Consider the following 7,486-nt stretch of genomic DNA (forward strand, 5'->3'; position numbering starts at 1 on the left):
GTTATTTTGTATTGACAAATAGTTGTTAGTTATTAATAAATCTAGATTATTTTTCTAAATCATTACCGTGTCAATACTTTCATCCGCAACAGACCACAACTGCTTTGGAGCTGCCATGTGTCCCAGCTGGCATGACCAGGCTGTGGGCTGGCATTGCCTTGCTTTGCTGGGCCCATTGTGAGGCTCTGGGCTCTGTCCCTTCTGGGCTCCCTGCCCTGTAACCGTGTGCTCTAGGGTCCCTCTGGTACCATGGAAGGGGAAGAGTCAGGTCACAGCCTTCCTTTGGGGCATGGCTTATCCTGCTGCCCTACAAGCAGTCGGGTGGCAGAGCAGATCCGAGGCAGTGCCAGGAGCTGGGCACTGGTGACCTCCCAGGAAAGGTGGGGAGTTGGAGTAAATGTGAGCTGTTTGGGGCACCAGATCATGGCCTTGGCATGCACATGGGGTTGTGTTCCTCTCCCTCCCCACAAGACCAGTGTTCCTGTGTGTGCTAGGTCTGCCTGGGGTTGAGCCAATTCTCTTCACAACAGCTCATGTGGTGCTGTGGTTTGGATTTGTGTCCAAAATAGTGTTTTGATACCCAGCAAGTAGGCTGGGGTGGACAAGAGATTGGAAGGGGACACAGCTGGGACAGCTGACCCCAACTGACCAAAGGGATATTCCAGACCATATGACACTGTGGTCCACAATAAAACTGCAAAATGGTGGTGGGAACCATTGCTTAGGGACTAGCTGGACATTGGTCTGCTTGTGGGAGGTGATGAGGGATTGCCTCTGCATCACTTGCTTTGACTTTTTTGGTACTGTTGTTGTTTTTCTTTCTCCGTCCTTTTTCCTTTTCAGAAATAACCATCTCCACCAACGACATCGTGAAACAAACACCACATCCAGCAAGCCTATCAGCAGCACTGTGGAAACAACCCTCATCTTCGATATAAGAACCTCTGCAGCATTGTGTCTACCCATTCACATGCTATATGCACAGAAAACTGGACAAAAGACTCTTATCATGGTCCAGCATGATATAGAAGAAATACATCAGCTGCTAACAAGTCAAAAGGGATGGAGAACATCGATGGTGGGAAAGCTTATTTGGATGGTCACCAACCACAACAGGACTGTTTAATTCCATGTTCCACCTGATCATGCTTTTCTTAATTCTAATTTTAGTATGTTTATCGCTCATAATTGTGTTCTATATTAAGGTTTGGAGAATGGTTAAACAAATTGCTCAGTTGCAAAAGTATCCCTGTGTGTATACTATCCCAAAATAATTTTTTTTCCTGAAGTTAATCAAACACAAAATTTCCTTCAATTATAACTAAATTATGGCATCCTCAGTTTATAGGCATAGGGGCAAGAGGCAACCACACTGCCACTCTATGGACAAGATAAATTGACTTTAGTCACGGGGTGGATTGTGGTGTTGCAATTCTTACCCTTCCCTGCCCTCCTTGTTGGGCTGCTTGGTGCCAGGTGTGATTCCATCCGCATTCTGAGTTATTTTGTATTGACAAATAGTTGTTAGTTATTAATAAATCTAGATTATTTTTCTAAATCATTACCGTGTCAATACTTTCATCCGCAACAGACCACAACTGCTTTGGAGCTGCCATGTGTCCCAGCTGGCATGACCAGGCTGTGGGCTGGCATTGCCTTGCTTTGCTGGGCCCATTGTGAGGCTCTGGGCTCTGTCCCTTCTGGGCTCCCTGCCCTGTAACCGTGTGCTCTAGGGTCCCTCTGGTACCATGGAAGGGGAAGAGTCAGGTCACAGCCTTCCTTTGGGGCATGGCTTATCCTGCTGCCCTACAAGCAGTCGGGTGGCAGAGCAGATCCGAGGCAGTGCCAGGAGCTGGGCACTGGTGACCTCCCAGGAAAGGTGGGGAGTTGGAGTAAATGTGAGCTGTTTGGGGCACCAGATCATGGCCTTGGCATGCACATGGGGTTGTGTTCCTCTCCCTCCCCACAAGACCAGTGTTCCTGTGTGTGCTAGGTCTGCCTGGGGTTGAGCCAATTCTCTTCACAACAGCTCATGTGGTGCTGTGGTTTGGATTTGTGTCCAAAATAGTGTTTTGATACCCAGCAAGTAGGCTGGGGTGGACAAGAGATTGGAAGGGGACACAGCTGGGACAGCTGACCCCAACTGACCAAAGGGATATTCCAGACCATATGACACTGTGGTCCACAATAAAACTGCAAAATGGTGGTGGGAACCATTGCTTAGGGACTAGCTGGACATTGGTCTGCTTGTGGGAGGTGATGAGGGATTGCCTCTGCATCACTTGCTTTGACTTTTTTGGTACTGTTGTTGTTTTTCTTTCTCCGTCCTTTTTCCTTTTCTTATTAAACTGTCTTAATTTCAACCCAAAGTTTTCTTGGTTTTGCTCTTCCTTTTCTCAGGAGAGGTGGGGGGGCAAGGGGAAATGAGCGAGCAGCTAGGTGGACTTTTTTGCCAACTGGGGTTAAACCACAAGATGTCACCTGCATAACTGGTCACTCCTTCCATCTCTTCCAGTACCTTTCCAGCACACCTTCTGCATTATCTTTTTGAAGCTTGTACTCTTCCAAAGTCTTGATTATTAGCATTGAGATTTCTCTGCCAGCACCTTGTCATCAGGTGAGTCCTACTGCTGAAACTTGGCTTTGTCATGTATGCTGCTCTAAAGCCCAGATCCTGTGCATCCACACGGGCCTTTCCTCATCCCCCCTCCCCACCTTAGACTTTTCTGGCCAGGTCCACTTTCCTCACAGTGTAATCTCGAGTAATCTGCCACCCCACCTCACAATACTATAGGAATCAGTTTTCTAATAATCCCTACAGCTACTTTCTTCACCAGCATAAGATTCTGTAGTAGCCTCAGTTCCAGCTATCCCTGTGAGACGTGTTAGGTTAATGGTTGGACTGGGTGATCTTCAAGGACTTTTCCAACCTAGGTGATTCTGTGATTCTGTGACATGCCTGGATCCTGATCAGCTTTACTCATAGATGCTACTCTTCTTTGACTGAAGCCTTTTCCCAGAGACATCACACCAGCCAGGCACTGCACTTTTCTTACTATCCAACTCCTATCGTTCTTCCTTCAGTTCTCATAATTGCTCGACTTGTTTCTTTATCAGTGTTACTGCACCTTAGTGCTCGTATCTGATTTAGAAACCACTTCTTAATTATTTTGTGCTTGTTTAACATTGCAGTTTTTCTCCCACTGCATCTTGTAAAGCACTGACAAGATCAAACCTTAGTCAGTGAAGAGCAGAGGGTTTTTTTCTCCCTTTGGAAGATATGGAGAGATACAGTTCCCATTTTTTATCACTTTGTGATAAAGGGAATGTGACAAATTAGTTGATAATCCCAAAGATCCTCTCCATGCTCCAACACAGCCTACACCAGCAGACTCCTGCATTATTGGGTCAGCAGATTCTTTGACTCCTCTTTCTCTGTTGATTTTCTGCCTTTCTTTAGCCTTGACCTCTCAGTGTCGCTCAGCTGTAGCCCCAGCCTGGGAGATTCTGGACAAGTCCCAAGCATGATACTCCCTAAGTCAAACAATTCCCTTTTAGAGTGACACTTGAAATGCAGCTGATCAAGAAGGTTGTTGCATAAGCAACACACTTTTAGGAAACTATTAATTCCTTCACTGAGTAATTATAAATGCACCACCATTGTTCATGGTGTCACTTTGCCAGGATGTCACTGCAAGTAATACTGAGTTCCAAGTCTGTCGTGTAGGATTAGCACCGATACATGTTATGTTACCACAGAGAAATCTCATAAATCACCCACACCATTAACCTGCCATCCTCCTGCACATAGTATCAAGGTATAAGCCTGTTCCTCCATTCAGCTTCACCTCCCCCTAGTCCAACCTTCTGCACTATGTCTTTTGGACACAGGCCTGATGAAGACTCTGGTAAAGTGGCCAAGAGGTCCCTCCCTCCAGTGTCCCGGGCCACCTGGATGCACAGGTCAGTCTCACCATTGTCCGTGAGCATTTACACTTCTATTGTTTGACAAATCCCCCTGTTCTTTCTCCTCCACCTGATTTTAAACCTTATTCTCCCTTCTTTCTTTCTCTGCACCCACCTTTTTGCTACTTATGCTCCTTTTCTCTTCCCAGACTTGTCCCATAAAGAATGAGTGCCACTAATGCCTTTTTCTCATGGTCTTGGTTCTGTTACACCCATATTCAAATTTGGTGTTTCTGACATGATTACTTTGGCCCAACAGCATACATTTGGTAGCTTTGCAATTTGAGTGCCTCTCTTTATCTCCTCAGAATTTGTAGAATGAATAGATGCTTGGTAAAACAAGTGTTTGTATTCAGTAACTTTGTATGCCATATACCTCTGATCGCCTCAAAAGCTAACAGATGTTTGTGAAAGAAATGGTTTAAAATTTTAAAGTCTAACAGCTATTGACTTGCTTTGTATCCTAAATTTGCATGATTGTGTGAGTGAGACGTAGAAATAAGTACAAGGCGAGTGCAGAGTTTGGATCCATGGTTCTGTTATTCTGCAAGGGATATAGCCAGGGAAGGACGAAGTGATTGATCAATAACTGTTGTGATCTTAATATATAGTTTTGAATGCGTGTGGGAACCGAAGTGGTGTCTGTTACACCCAGAAAATGATTGCAAACCTTTGTATGTTTTAGAATGTCTGTGGTGTGAGCTGTGGGTCGAGTTTGGGCAGGATATTGACTGCTCCAAGTGTCAGGTCTGGACTTCCTGGGAAAACTGAGAACACTGTTTGTATGTGCTAAGGTGGTTTGTGGTTGGAGAAATATAAATCAGACATGGGAGGCAAGGAAAGTGGAGGAATTTTAAAGAAAAGTCCCCATGGATGTATTTTGAAACATTGCAAGGATATAGGAGGGTCCTCAGGTGGTATAACTAATAGAAAGCCTTCGATAAAGTATTCTGATCAGTGGTGGCCATTGTTTAAGTTAGAGGATGGAGAAAAATGGCCCAGGAATGGTACTTTAAAATATGATACTTTGCTGCAGTTGATGTTGTTCCTAAGACGAGAGGAAATGTGGGATGAGGTGCTGTATGCAGATATGTTTTTCATTTCAAGAAACCATCCTGAGGGGCAGAGGGAGTGTGGCATTAACTCAGCCCCTCAGGATCCTCTCATATTGGTACTAGAGAAAGAACAGAAAAAGAACCAGGGCAGGTTGAGACGGTGTTGTTTGCCATGTAGTATTGGAGAGAGATGCCTAAAAAGAAAGAATCGAGAGGAAAAGGCAGAAGAGAAAATTGAGGATTATATGTCCCCATCCCTCAAAATGCTAGAAGGATTCCCCAGAGAGGAGTAAGAACACAGGAGAGGGGTGGTGGGAGGTAGCGCTCCAATCACTGCCTGGACTCATAGCAAAACAGGTCCACTGCCAAGTCTAACTATACAGGCACTGCTCAGACCGCGATGGGACCGGGAGGAGCAACCCGAATTAAAGTCCCCTTTAATTAATATAAGTGACTTGGATGCTTGGAAAAAGGTAGTGAGAAACTACCGGGATGACCCACTAGGGGCCACAAAAATATTTGAATTAACAGTGAAAAACCAGGACCCTTATTGGAAAGATATAAACTTAATGCTAGATGCTATGACAGAAACAGAGAAACAATTGGTTTTGAAAACAGCTCGTACTGACATGCAGGCACAAATTACGGCTAATGTACTGGGGTGCTTGGTCAGTATGTTCCCCTGGCCGACCCAAATTGGTGTCTGAATGATAACACTGACTATTGAATATTAAAATGATACTAGGTTTGGGTGAAATTTGAATTAGAAAATGCAATCCCTAAAGCCATAAATTGGTCAGTCATACACTGCAAAACAAGGTCAAACTGAAACTCCTACAGAGTTTTTAGATCAGCTGAGAGCTGCAGTGTGCAAATATACCACTTTAGACCCCTCATCTGATGTGGGGCAGCAGCAGTTGGTATCATTGTTCCTGGGACAATTGTCTGAGGATATTACAAAGAAGCTTCAAAAACTCAAAGAACCATAAATACAAGATTTAGAAAAACTGACTGAGGAAGCTTGGAGAGCATATGGAAGTCAGGATAATAATGACAGGAAGAAACTGGGAAGGACAAGAGCCAGGGCCACTGTTGCTGCTCTAAATCAGCAGCATAAAGGCAGAATCACAGGGAGGGGAAGCAGAAGTGGAATGCGAGGTGGTGGAAGAGGGGGATTCAGTTTGGGGATCAGAACAAAGTTGGAAAGCGATCAGTGTGCTTGTTATAGAGAGAGTGGCACTGGAAGGAGGAGTGCCCCAAGGTGGAACAAGGTTCTCCAGGGGTTGGAACGGCAGCAGGACTGGAGTGACAGGGACCTGGGGAATCCACCCCAGTGGCTCCACTGGTTAAAATAAAGCTAGGGAACAGGGGTGAGGAAGTTCAATTTTTAATAGACACTGGACCCTCTCACTGTTTTGAATCAACATTTAATACCTATGGACAAAGATTTTGAAACTGGTTGGAGCAACTGGTCAGACTGAAAAGGCTTTCTTTATGCAACCTATAAAGTATAAATTAGGAAATCAAATAGGTATACCTAAGTTTCTTTATTTGCCTGGATCCCCATTATACCATTATAAGGGAGAGACCTGTTAGAGCAACTAGGAGCAAAGATCGATTTTGGTGCAAAAGGAATTGAGTTTAGAATAAAGGAAGACCAATTAATCAAAATTTTAAGTTTGTTACAGACTGGAAAGGAGAGCATGATACCAGCAGAAATTTTGGACCAGGTATATCCAGGAGTGTGGGCTTCTGGAATACCAGGTAAGGCTCAGAATGCCAAAGCAATAGAAATCAAATTAAAACCAGGAGCTCACTTTTCTAAGCAGTCAGATGAAGTGAGCAAAGGATGGCCTGGGTGTTTGAGAGCAGTTGCAGCAGTTGTTCTCAACATTCAAGAAGCCCAAAAGTTTACTATGGGCCAAAAGATGATGGTAGTGGTGCTCACTGGTAAGGTCCCATCTGTTGGGCCAGCAGTCCCAGTGCCATGCCTCGTCTCTCATGGGAAAACAGCCAAAAGGGTTTAGAAACATCAGGGAGGCCCAAGGCAGGAGCTCTTATCAATTCCTTCTTTAATTGTTCAAAAGCCTTTCTAGCCTCCCCAGTCCTCATTAATCATGATGGTTTTCCTTTGTCAAGGTACACAATAGATCAATATTTGGACAGATTTGAAATAATGCTTTTGGAGTAGCACATGCTCATGGTGCTGTACGGAAAGAATGAGGATTACTTACGACACAGGGAAAACAAAACATGCAGAAGATATTTTAAGGCTGCTAGAAGCCATAAAACTCCCTGGAAAGTTAGCCATCATGCATTGCCGAGGGCACCAAAAAGGTAACACTGAACAGGAAATTGGAAATAATTTGCCAGACCTAGAGGCCAGAGAAACAGCAGAAATTACTGAAACCATCGCATTAGCTTTGGTCCCAGATGGTAAACTTTCAACCCTAAACTCAGATTTG

The sequence above is a fragment of the Athene cunicularia genome (assembly GCF_003259725.1).
Source record: "Athene cunicularia isolate RWA chromosome 6 unlocalized genomic scaffold, athCun1 chr6_part2, whole genome shotgun sequence".
Lineage (NCBI taxonomy): Eukaryota > Metazoa > Chordata > Aves > Strigiformes > Strigidae > Athene > Athene cunicularia.